We start from the raw sequence: 13,939 nt of genomic DNA, 5'->3' as shown, positions 1-13,939 counted from the left end.
GTTCTTGCCACTCTGACTGCTGGAGGTACTGCATATTGGTTCCAAAATTAAAAGTAACAACAAGGTAAGTTAGCAGGTCTGTTAGGAAATGCCTTTGTCACACCATCTGGATAAGGGCATTTCTGTGCTGCGCCAGAATCTCTAAACAAACTCCATTCGGTACGTATTATTATCATCATTAATCTCATGACTTGACTATGAGACGTGGATGTAGCTAAGGGGATTTTTATTTAGCTAGCCTGCCAGCTAGCTGATTAAAAAAAAATTAAACATGGAAATATTACATTTACATAAGTATTCAGACCCTTTAATCAGTACTTTGTTGAAACACCTTTGGCAGCGATTACAGCCTCAAGTCTTCTTGGGAATGACGCTACAAGCTTGAAACACCTATATTTGGGGAGTTTCTCCCATTCTTCTCTGCAGATCCTCTCAAGCTCTGTCAGGTTGGATGGGGAGCGTCGCCGCACAGCTATTTTCAGGTCTCTCCAGACATGTTAGATAGGGTTCAAGTCAGGGATCGGCTGGGCCACTTAAGGACATTCAGAGACTTGTTCCGAAGCCACTCCTATGTTGTCTTGGCTGTGTGCTTAGGGTTGTTGTCCTGTTGGAAAGTGAACCCTCACACCAGTTTGCGGTCCTGAGCGCTCTGGAGAAGTTTTCAATTAAGGATCTCTCTGTACTTTGCTCTGTTCATATTTCCCTCGATCCTGACTGGTCTCCCAGTCCCTGCCGCTGAAAAACACCCCCACAGCATGATGCTGCCAGCACCATGCTTCACCGTAGGGATGGTGCCAGGTTTCCTCCAGACGTGACGCTTGGCATTCAAGCCAAAGAGTTCAGTATTGGTTTTATCAGACCCGAGAATCACCTTTAGGTGACTTTTGGCAAACGCCAATCGCGCTCTCATGTATCTTTTACTGGGGAGTGGCTTTCGTCTGGCCACTCTTCCATAAAGGCCTGATTGGAATGCTGCAGAGATGGTTGTCCTTCTGGAAGGTTCTCCCATCTCCACAGAGGAACTCTGGAGCTCTGTCAGAGTGACCATCGGGTTCTTGGTCACCTCCCTGAACAAACCCCTTCTCTCCCGATTTCTCAATTTGGCCGAGCGGCCAGCTCTAGGAAGAGTCTTGGTGGTTTCAAAGTTCTTCCATTTAAGAATGATGGAGGCCACTGTGGTCTTGGGGACCTTCAATGCTGCAGAACTGTTTTGGTATCCTTCCCCAGATCTGTGCCAAGACACAATCCTGTCTCAGAGCTCTACAGACAATTCCTTCGACCTCATGGCATGGTTTTTGCATTGACATGCACTATCAACTGTGGAACCTTATAGACAGGTGTGTGCCTTTCCAAATCATGTCCAATCAAGTTGTAGCAACATCTCAAATATGATAAATGGAAACAAGATGCCTATGTATGTTATGTTGTAAATTTGAACATTAATTATTACATTACATTTAAGTCATTTAGCAGACGCTCTTATCCAGAGCGACTTACAAATTGGTGCATTCACCTTATGACATCCAGTGGAACCGCCACTTTACAATAGTGCATCTAAATCTTTTAAGGGGGGGTGAGAAGGATTACTTTATCCTATGCCCCTATTTCAGATTACTCTGTTTTTCTTACACTGTATCCAATGAAATATTAAAACTTGCTTGCTAGGTCGATGTCCGCATTGTGGTTTTACAGACATGTTTAATACGTTTTATGTACACACACTCTATTTAAACATTTCTGAAATGTTTTTATATTTGTTAGCACTTATTTGTTTTCCCCTCACCTCCATCCCCTTTCCATGCATATGTTGATTTAGTTATGGATCCGTAACGAATTATTATGGGAATAAATATCACTGATTTACAGAAATATTGGAACAAAGTTGTCTAATGAAGGCAAACCATTTAGAATCCTCAAATCCTGTAGTCCCACAGAATTCTGTGACAGCACGCAAGATGTGATGCAGTATGACGCACATTTTAAAGGGGGAACCACTGTCCTGTGACGAAATCCTGAGGCCCATTGTCATGCCATTCATCTGCCATCATCACCTCATGTTTCAGTGTGATAATTCATGTTGAAAGGATCTGTACACAATTCCTGGAAGCTGAAACTGTCCCAGTTCCTCCACGGCCTGTATACTCACCAGACGTTACCCTTTGAGCATATGTGGGATGCTCTGGATCGACGTGTATGACAGAGTGTCCCAGTTCTTCCACGGCCTGTATACTCACCAGACGTTACCCTTTGAGCATGTGTGGGATGCTCTGGATCGACGTGTATGACAGAGTGTCCCAGTTCTTCCACGGCCTGTATACTCACCAGACGTTACCCTTTGAGCATGTGTGGGATGCTCTGGATCAACGTGTATGACAGAGTGTTCCAGTTCCTCCACGGCAAGTATACTCACCAGACGTTACCCTTTGAGCATGTGTGGGATGCTCTGGATCAACGTGTATGACAGAGTGTTCCAGTTCCTCCACGGCCTGTATACTCACCAGACGTTACCCTTTGAGCATGTGTGGGATGCTCTGGATCAACGTGTATGACAGAGTGTTCCAGTTCCTCCACGGCAAGTATACTCACCAGACGTTACCCTTTGAGCATGTGTGGGATGCTCTGGATCAACGTGTATGACAGAGTGTTCCAGTTCCTCCACGGCAAGTATACTCACCAGACGTTACCCATTGAGCATGTGTGGGATGCTCTGGATTGATGTGCATGACAGAGTGTTCCAGTTCCTCCCAATATCTAGCAACTTCGCACAGCCATTGAGGAGGGATGGGACAACATTCCACAGGCCACAATCAACAGCCTGATCAACGCTATGTGAAGGAGATGTGTTGTGCTGCGTGAGGCAAATGGTGGCTACACCAGATACTGACTGGTTTTATGATCCATGCCCCTACCTTTTTTTTAGATATCTGTGACCAGATGCATATCTGTATTCCCAGGCATGTGAAATCCATAGAATAGGGCCTAATTGATTGATTTTAATTTACTGATTTCCTTATGTGAACTGTAACTGAGTAACATCTTTGGAATTGTTGCATGTTGCATTTGTATTTTTGTTCACTATAAATAACATACATTTATCTAAACTAGTTCCAGTTTAAATGGCTTGGGGAGTTATTTGAATATCGTAACACTGGCTGGATTCCAATAGGAATTACACTTCACTTTGCAAGACAACCTAACGTGACTTGCACATAGGGTTACACGTGTTGTGTTACTCTTAACACAATCACTATGTTGAACATTTTACACAAACCATGTGTTAAATGTGCCAACACAGTGATGGTTTTAAACTAAAACGTGTCATCCATAACTAGACACACAGACATGTTAAAAAAAGAACACAAGGTGTTGTTTTTAACACATCTGTTCTAAGAGTATAGATACAGTACATGACTTCAGATCTGCAATATGATTGGTCAATAATCTAAACATCTAGGGTGTGCTGCGTGATTTTCAGATTTGAACACATTAATTGCTGGAATTGACACAAAATACGTTGAAACATTTATACAAATCAACACAGTGATTTTGTTAAAAATTAGACAACATATGTCATCCCTAACTAGACACATGGATGCATTAAAAAATAACACATATTTTCTAAGAGCCCGTGTGTGTGTGTTTGTGTGTAATTGCGCGTAGACGATATTTGTGAAAAAGAGGTAGCAGAATCACTATAAGCGGTCATTTTGCAGTGCTCAACAAGGTATACTTGCCCCCCACTTCTCACAGGGGTCATTTTGCAGTGCTCAACAAGGTATACTTGCCCCCCACTTCTCACAGGGGTCATTTTGCAGTGCTCAACAAGGTATACTTGCCTCCCACTTCTCACAGGGGTCATTTTGCAGTGCTCAACAAGGTATACTTGCCTCCCACTTCTCACAGGGGTCATTTTGCAGTGCTCAACAAGGTATACTTGCCTCCCACTTCTCACAGGGGTCATTTTGCAGTGCTCAACAAGGTATACTTGCCTCCCACTTCTCACAGGGGTCATTTTGCAGCGCTCAACAAGGTATACTTGCCCCCCACTTCTCACAGGGGTCATTTTGCAGCGCTCAACAAGGTATACTTGCCTCCCACTTCTCACAGGGGTCATTTTCATGAAATTGGTTGAACATGGAATGCCACGTGAACCCCTAACACACACATAACATGCATATCTGCACGTGCACGCACATGCACACTCCTCCTTCAACCCTGGCAGGTTGTAGCTGTTTAACGCTTTAACGAGAAGCATGTGTTTCAGATAGAAGTGGGTTATAGAGTCATTTGCTCTTCTTGCTTCAGATACAAACGCGGTTAACTATATATGCACACATGTTCTGTAACCCAGTCCATACACACACAAGCCTTCTGGTTCCAATTTCAAGGTTGACGGGAGGAAGGGAGGAAGTGTTCTCTCTGCTTTCGTTTTTGTGAGGAGGAAGGGGGAATGTTTAGGTTTGAGACCTGTTCATGAACACGATAACAGCCAAAGTATCCTGTGTAAAGATGAGGAGGACCAAACCGCAGACCTCTATGGACCTCTATGGCATGAGTCGGTCTGCTCAGTCGGTCTAGGCTGGGATGAAAGCATACAACCCCAGGGCTTAACCAATCTTGTTACCAGGGCAGATACATATGTACCTGTCCCACATTTGTTCCCCATTTCTTTGAGTATGCTCACCCTGAAAATGAGTGAATGACCCCCACACTAGACTGATCACTCGTAACGTTCCCAAGTTTCCCAGAAATGGAAGATTTAGGGAATAAGTAGGAAATTCAGAATCCTCCAACCAGGATTTATGGAATACCTGGGAATTCTGGGTAAGTTAACGGAATTTTGCAACCCCACTGATCACACACTTCCAATAATAGGAACACTGTAATCAAAAAGAAAAGAGGACCAACGCACTCTTCATATAATAAAATAAAATAAATCTATTTGTATGACATGCTCAATGGAAACAAAAATGTAAAAACTCCGATGCGTTTCGGCTGCATGGCCTTCGTCGGGGAGTAACACTGTAGTTTCATAATAGCAGGTCATGCTGCCCATTCTTCCAGCTGTTTATTAAATTATTATATTAATATGATATATTATGCCTGATGTCCATCTTTGTTACTGCAGCTACCATCACCATGGCTCATTATTCCAGATACCTCACGCTGGCAATTGGATATGAAGTAATAGATTTGTTTAATCTATGGGTCATTGTCAAGCACTAATTATAACTAATTATTTGGCATTAATTATGTTTTAATTTGAATTTCAGAGGGGAGAATTTAATTGCGCTGCAATGTTTAATATATATTACTTTGTATTTTAAATGTTGAGCAGCCATGAACCACTGAGTGTGTTAGAAGGTACACTACATTACCAAAAGTATGTGGACACCTGCTCGATGAACATTTCATTATAAAATCATGGGCATTAATATGGAGTTGGTCCCCCCTTTGCTGCTTTAACAGCCTCCACTCTTCTGGGAAGGCTTTCCACTAGAAGTCGGAACATTGCTGCGGGGACCTGGCTGGCAGTCGGCATTCCAATTCATCCCAAAGGTGTTCAATGGGGTTGTGGTCAGGGCTCTGTGCAGGCCAGTCAAGTTTTGTATTTGTATATTTTAGGGCAGCAGCTATTCTTCCTGGGGTCCAAACCTATTACAGCAGTGACATTACATATAAAACAAAAGATAAAACAGTACATCATATAACATTATTACACGATCTACAATACAACATTTTTGATACCACCATACAACAATATCACAATGCATGTGTGTGCATGTGTCTGTCCCTTTGTGTGTGTATCTTCACAGTCCCCGTTGTTCCAAAAGGTGCATTTTTACACATTTCTTAAATCTGATTCAACTGCTTGCATCAGTTACCTGATGTGGAATAGAGTTCCATGAAGTCGTGTTGTACTGTGAGCCTCCCATAGTCTGTTCTGGACTTGGGGACTGTGAACAGACCTCTGGTTCCATGTCTTGTGGGGTATGCATGGGTGTCCGACCTGTGTGCACGTATTTTAAACAGACAGCTCGGTACATTCAGCAGTAGTGATGAAGTCAATCTCTTTTCCACTTCGAGCAATGAGAGATTGACATGCATGTCATTAATGTTGGCTCTCTGTACTTTTAAAGGCCAGCCGTACTGCCCTGTTCTGAGCCAACTGCAATTTTCCTAAGTCCCTCTTTGTGGCACGTGACCACACTACTTAACAGTAGTCTAGGTGTGACAAAACTAGGACTTGTAGGACTTGCCTTGTTGATAGTGTTGTTAAAAGAAGGCAGAGCAGCGCTTTATTATGGACAGACTTCTCCCCATCCTAGCTACTGTTATATCAATATGTTTTGAGCATGACAGTTGCTCAATATTGCTCAACTTGCTCAAGATCCACATTTTTCATTGCGAGATGTAGTTGAGGTTTAAGGTTTAGTGAATGATTTGTCCCAAATAGAATGGTTTTAGTTTTGGAAATATTTAGGACTAACTGATTACACATTTGGAAACTAACTGCAACTCCTTGTTAAGTGTTGCAGTCAAATCAAATGTTTTCATATAGCCCTTCGTATATCAGCTGATATCTCAAAGTGCTGTACAGAAACCCAGCCTAAAACCTCAAACAGCAAGCAATGCAGGTGTAGAAGCACGGTGGCTAGGAAAAACTCCCTAGAAAGGCCAAAACCTAGGAAGAAACCTAGAGAGGAACCAGGCTATGAGGGGTGGCCAGTTCTCTTCTGGCTGTGCCGGGTGGAGATTGTAACAGAACATGGCCAAGATGTTCAAATGTTAATAAATGACCAGCATGGTCAAATAATAATAATCACAGTAGTTGTCGAGGGTGCAGCAAGTCAGCAGCTCAGGAGTAAATGGCAGTTGGCTTTTCATAGCCAATCATTAAGAGTATCTCTACCACTCCTGCTGTCTCTAGAGAGTTGAAAACAGCAGGTCTGGGACAGGTAGCACGTCCGGTGAACAGGTCAGTATTCCATAGCCGCAAGCAGAACAGTTGAAACTGGAGCAGCAGCACGGCCAGGTGGACTGGGGACAGCAAGGAGTCCTCATGCCAGGTAGTCCTGAGGCATGGTCCTAGGACTCAGGTCCTCCGAGAGAAAGAGAGAATTAGAGAGAGCATACTTAAATTCACCCAGGCCACCGGATAAGACAGGAGAAGTACTCCAGCTATAACAAACTGACCCTAGCCCCCTGACAGCTACCCTGGTGAATTCCTGATTCTACCTGGATTATGTTTGAGAGGTTTCCATTAAAGAACACCCTCTGTCTTCTGTTAGACAAGTAACTCTTTATCCACATTATAGCAGGGGGTGTAAAGCCATAACATATATACGTTTTTCCAGCAGCAGAGTATGATCAATAATGTCAAAGGTTGCACTGAAGCCTAACAAGACTGCCCCCACAATCATTGTATCATCTATTTCCCTCAGCCAAACATCAGTCATTTGTGTAACTGCTGTGCTTGTTGAGTGTTCTTCCCTATAAGGGTGCTGAAAGTCTGCTGTCAATTTGTTTACTGTGAAATAGCATTGTATCTGGTCAAACACAATTTTTTCCAGAATTTTACTAAGGGTTGGCAACAGGCTGATTGGCTGACAACAGGCTGAATGGTCGGCTATTTGAACCAGTAGATGGGGCTTTACCATTCTTGGGTAGCGGAATGACTTTCGCTTCCCTCTAGTCCTGAGTGCACACACTTTCTTGTAGGCTTAAATTGAAAATGTGGCAAATAGGAGTGGCAATATTATTCGCTATTATCCTCAGTCATCCATCCAGATTGTCAGACATGTCAGACACCTTAACGTGAATTGCTTACTTACTACAAGCCCTTAATCAACAATGCAGTTTTAAGAAAATATAGTTAAGAAAATATTTATTAAATAAAGTTTTAAAAAGTATCACAATAAAATAACAATAAAGAGGTAATTCAGAAAGTATTCAGACCCCTTCACTTGTTCAACATTTTGTTACGTAACAGCCTTATTCTAAAATTCATTAAATATATTTTTTCCTCATCAATCTACACACATGACCTCGTAATGACAAAGCAAAAACAGGTTTTTATAACTTTTTGCTAATTTATTAAAAATAAAAAAAACTCAAATATCAGATTTACATAAGTATTCAGACACTTTACTCAGTTTTTGGTTGAAGCACCTTTTGCACATTTTGCAGCAATTACAGCCTTGAGTCTTCTTGGGCATGACGCTACAAGCTTGGAACACCTGTATTTGGGGGGTGTCTCCCATTCTTCTCTGCAGATCCTCTCAAGCAATATCAGGTTGGATGGGGAGAGTCGCTGCACAGATATTTTCAGATCTCACCAGAGATGTTAAATCGGGTTCAAGTCCGGGATCTGGCTGGGCCACTCAAGGACATTCAGAGAGTTGTCCCGAAGCCATTCCTGCATTGTCTTGGCTGTGTGCTTAGGGTCGTTGTCCTGTTGGAAGGTGAACCTTCGCCCCAGTCTGAGGTCCTGAGCGCTCTGGACCAGGTCTTCTTCAAGGATCTCTCTGTACTTTGCTCCGTTAATTAGTGTCCTGCTCCTTGAAAGCGGCAGCTCTAGCCTTTAGCTCGGTGCGGATGTTGCCTTGAATCCATGGCTTTTGGTTGGGATATGTACGTACGGTCAATGTAAAGTCAATGTCTCTCTCTCTCTCTCTCTCTCTCTCTCTCTCATTCTCTCTATCCTCATCATCCTCATCACATGTCTGAGCTCACCTTGTTGAGTTCGATGTAATCTGTTGCTAAATGTATAGGGTTTTCTGAGAGGCTGGACCTCTGGGCACCACTACCACTGACAATCCACTTATAGGGCTCTGCTGGAACATGGTTTACACAAGTTAAGCAGATCGACCAGGGAGACAGCGAGCAACAGCACTTAAGCTATCTGACTGTAAGACAAGACAGGGGCAGCTCAGAACAATGGCCATACAGGGAGGGAATAAAAACTGCGGTAAGCTTTTTGCCTGCAGGATAAAACAGTTTAACACAATGGCCAGAATGACTATTGTTACAGTTATTAACTCATAAGACTCAGGGGCGGATGGATAGAAGATGAGACTTGGAGTTCTCCTCTCCTACTTCTGTAGTGAGTGGTGAGATAGGAAGGTGCTTGAGCTATGAAATAGAACAGAAATGTCCATCAGAGTCAAGAGATGCTGTGAGTCAGGGTTAAGACTCAGGGATGAAGTAGTCTCTCTTGACATCCACGTCGCCTCCCGCAATCTTCAAATGCTTAACAGCGCCTGTACCACGTCAGTTTGGCATAAAGGAATTGGAGGAGTTGGGAGATTCAGCATTCCCACATCACTGCCTATGTCACTGTTTTTCCTGTGGTTGCACTAGGTAAACCTTCCTGCAGGTACAAAGTAGTAGCTAGCAAGATTATTTCATCCTCGGGCGTTCTTACTTATTATTACAGATAGCGCTAAATAGTGGCAACCCACTAATACATTAAATTTGAATAAAGTTGTTATGAGGTTGATATTTCAACCACAGGATTATGTCATCCTGGTAACTGTGAAGATGAGATCCTCACCTTTCATTTCCCCATATTTAATTGTATTAATTAATTAATGTATTTACAGAGGTTTTCGTTTTCGTGAGAAGAACGATTTTCAGGATGACTAATGGTTTGACAAACACCGTTCTAGCTCTGCCACCTTTCACCGCAGATGTGGAAGGGCAGTATCGGCAGATGTGGAAGGGCAGTATCGGCAGATGCAGAAGGGCAGTTTCGGCAGATGTGGAAGGGCAGTATCGGCAGATGCAGAAGGGCAGTATCTGCATATGTGGAAGGGCAGTATCGACAGATGGGCAGATGTGGAAGGGCAGTATCGACAGATGGGCAGATGTGGAAGGGCAGTATCGGCAGATGTGGAAGGGCAGTATCGGCAGATGTGGAAGGGCAGTATCGGCAGATGTGGAAGGGCAGTATCGGCAGATGCAGAAGGGCAGTATCGGCAGATGTGGAAGGGCAGTATCGACAGATGGGGAAGGGCAGTATCGGCAGATGTGGAAGGGCAGTATCGGCAGATGCAGAAGGGCAGTATCGGCAGATGGGGAAGGGCAGTATCGGCAGATGTGGAAGGGCAGTATCGGCAGATGCGGAAGGGCAGTATCGGCAGATGCAGAAGGGCAGTATCGGCAGATGTGGAAGGGCAGTATCGGCAGATGCAGAAGGGCAGTATCGGCAGATGTGGAAGGGCAGTATCGGCAGATGCAGAAGGGCAGTATCGGCATATGTGGAAGGGCAGTATCGACAGATGGGCAGATGTGGAAGGGCAGTATCGACAGATGGGCAGATGTGGAAGGGCAGTATCGGCAGATGGGCAGATGTGGAAGGGCAGTATCGGCAGATGCGGAAGGGCAGTATCGGCAGATGGGCAGATGTGGAAGGGCAGTATCGGCAGATGCGGGAAGGGCAGTATCGGTAGATGCGGAAGGGGCAGATGTGGAAGGGCAGTATCGGCAGATGTGGAAGGGCAGTATCGACAGATGTGGAAGGGCAGTATCGACAGATGGGCAGATGTGGAAGGGCAGTATCGACAGATGGGCAGATGTGGAAGGGCAGTATCGGCAGATGTGGAAGGGCAGTATCGGCAGATGCGGAAGGGCAGTATCGGCAGATGCGGAAGGGCAGTATCGGCAGATGCGGAAGGGCAGTATCGGCAGATGCAGAAGGGCAGTATCGGCAGATGTGGAAGGGCAGTATCGGCAGATGCGGAAGGGCAGTATCGACAGATGCGGAAGGGCAGTATCGGCAGATGGGAAGGGCAGTATCGGCAGATGTGGAAGGGCAGTATCGACAGATGGGCAGATGTGGAAGGGCAGTATCGACAGATGGGCAGATGTGGAAGGGCAGTATCGGCAGATGTGGAAGGGCAGTATCGGTAGATGGGCAGATGTTGAAGGGCAGTATCGGCAGATGCGGAAGGGCAGTATCGGCAGATGCAGAAGGGCAGTATTGGCATATGTGGAAGGGCAGTATCGACAGATGGGCAGATGTGGAAGGGCAGTATCGACAGATGGGCAGATGTGGAAGGGCAGTATCGGCAGATGTGGAAGGGCAGTATCGGCAGATGTGGAAGGGCAGTATCGGCAGATGTGGAAGGGCAGTATCGGCAGATGTGGAAGGGCAGTATCGACAGATGTGGAAGGGCAGTATCGGCAGATGGGCAGATGTGGAAGGGCAGTATCGACAGATGGGCAGATGTGGAAGGGCAGTATCGGCAGATGCGGAAGGGCAGTATCGGCAGATGCGGAAGGGCAGTATCGGCAGATGCGGAAGGGCAGTATCGGCAGATGTGGAAGGGCAGTATCGGCAGATGCGGAAGGGCAGTATCGGCAGATGCGGAAGGGCAGTATCTGCAGATGCGGAAGGGCAGTATCGGCAGATACGGAAGGGCAGTATCGGCAGATGCGGAAGGGCAGTATCGGCAGATGCAGAAGGGCAGTATCGGCAGATGTGGAAGGGCAGTATCGGCAGATATGGAAGGGCAGTATCGGTAGATGTTGAAGGGCAGTATCGGCAGATGCGGAAGGGCAGTATCGGCAGATGCGGAAGGGCAGTATCGGTAGATGGGCAGATGTGGAAGGGCAGTATCGGCAGATGTGGAAGGGCAGTATCGGCAGATACGGAAGGGCAGTATCGGTAGATGGGCAGATGTGGAAGGGCAGTATCGGCAGATGTGGAAGGGCAGTATCGACAGATGCGGAAGGGCAGTATCGGCAGATGTGGAAGGGCAGTATCGGTAGATGTGGAAGGGCAGTATCGGCAGATGCGGAAGGGCAGTATCGGTAGATGTTGAAGGGCAGCATCGGCAGATCGGCAGATGCGGAAGGGCAGTATCGGCAGATGTGGAAGGGCAGTATCGGCAGATGTGGAAGGGCAGTATCGACAGATGGGCAGATGTGGAAGGGCAGTATCGACAGATGGGCAGATGTGGAAGGGCAGTATCGGCAGATGGGCAGATGTGGAAGGGCAGTATCGGCAGATGCGGAAGGGCAGTATCGGCAGATGTGGAAGGGCAGTATCGGCAGATGCAGAAGGGCAGTATCGGCAGATGTGGAAGGGCAGACAGATGGGCAGTGGAAGGGCAGTATCGGCAGATGTGGAAGGGCAGTATCGGCAGATGTGGAAGGGCAGTATCGGCAGATGTGGAAGGGCAGTATCGGCAGATGTGGAAGGGCAGTATCGGCAGATGCAGAAGGGCAGTATCGGCAGATGTGGAAGGGCAGTATCGGCAGATGGGGAAGGGCAGTATCGGCAGATGCAGAAGGGCAGTATCGGCATATGTGGAAGGGCAGTCGGCAGATCGAACAGATGGGCAGATGTGGAAGGGCAGTATCGGCAGATGGGCAGATGTGGAAGGGCAGATGGGCAGATGTGGAAGGGCAGTATCGGCAGATGTGGAAGGGCAGTATCGGCAGATGTGGAAGGGCAGTATCGAGCTGGCAGATGTGGAAGGGCAGTATCGGCAGATGCAGAAGGGCAGTATCGGCATATGTGGAAGGGCAGTATCAGATGGGCAGATGTGGAAGGGCAGTATCGACAGATGGGCAGATGTGGAAGGGCAGTATCGGCAGATGTGGAAGGGCAGTATCGGCAGATGTGGAAGGGCAGTATCGGCAGATGCGGAAGGGCAGTATCGGCAGATGTGGAAGGGCAGTATCGACAGATGCGGAAGGGCAGTATCGGCAGATGTGGAAGGGCAGTATCGACAGATGGAAGGGCAGATGATGGAAGGGCAGTATCGGCAGATGCGGAAGGGCAGTATCGGCAGATGCGGAAGGGCAGTATCGGCAGATGCGGAAGGGCAGTATCGGCAGATGTGGAAGGGCAGTATCGGCAGATGCGGAAGGGCAGTATCGGCAGATGTGGAAGGGCAGTATCGGCAGATGGAAGGGCAGTATCGGCAGATGTGGAAGGGCAGTATCGCAGATGCGGATGGGCAGATGTGGAAGGGCAGTATCGGCAGATGTGGAAGGGCAGTATCGGTAGATGTTGAAGGGCAGTATCGGCAGATGCGGAAGGGCAGTATCGGCAGATGGAAGGGCAGTATCAGGTGGATGGGCAGATCAGTATCGGCAGATGGAAGGGCAGTATCGGCAGATGTGGAAGGGCAGTATCGGCAGATGTGGAAGGGCAGTATCGGTAGATGTGGGCAGATGTGGAAGGGCAGTATCGGCAGATGGGGAAGGGCAGTATCGACAGATGCGGAAGGGCAGTATCGGCAGATGTGGAAGGGCAGATCGGACAGATGGGAAAGTATCGGCAGATGTGGAAGGGCAGTATCGAAGGGCAGATGGGCAGATGTGGAAGGGCAGTATCGAAGGGCAGATGGGCAGATGTGGAAGGGCAGATGTGGAATCGGCAGATGGGCAGATGTGGAAGGGCAGTATCGGCAGATGCGGAAGGGCAGTATCGGTAGATGGGCAGATGTGGAAGGGCAGTATCGGCAGATGCAGAAGGGCAGTATCGGTAGATGGGCAGATGTGGAAGGGCAGTATCGGCAGATGTGGAAGGGCAGTATCGACAGATGCGGAAGGGCAGTATCGACAGATGTGGAAGGGCAGTATCGGCAGATGTGGAAGGGCAGTATCGGCAGATGCAGAAGGGCAGTATCGGTAGATGGGCAGATGTGGAAGGGCAGTATCGGCAGATGTGGAAGGGCAGTATCGGCAGATGCAGAAGGGCAGTATCGGCATATGTGGAAGGGCAGTATCGACAGATGGGCAGATGTGGAAGGGCAGTATCGACAGATGGGCAGATGTGGAAGGGCAGTATCGGCAGATGTGGAAGGGCAGTATCGGCAGATGTGGAAGGCAGTATCGTTAGATGTGGAAGGGCAGTATCGGCAGACGCAGAAGGGCAGTATCGGCAGATGTGGAAGGGCAGTATCGGCAGATGCGGAAGGGC

The sequence above is a fragment of the Oncorhynchus gorbuscha genome, linkage group LG09, assembly GCF_021184085.1.
Source record: "Oncorhynchus gorbuscha isolate QuinsamMale2020 ecotype Even-year linkage group LG09, OgorEven_v1.0, whole genome shotgun sequence".
NCBI classification, from domain to species: domain Eukaryota; kingdom Metazoa; phylum Chordata; class Actinopteri; order Salmoniformes; family Salmonidae; genus Oncorhynchus; species Oncorhynchus gorbuscha.
Note: the sequence above shows the minus strand (reverse complement) of the source record.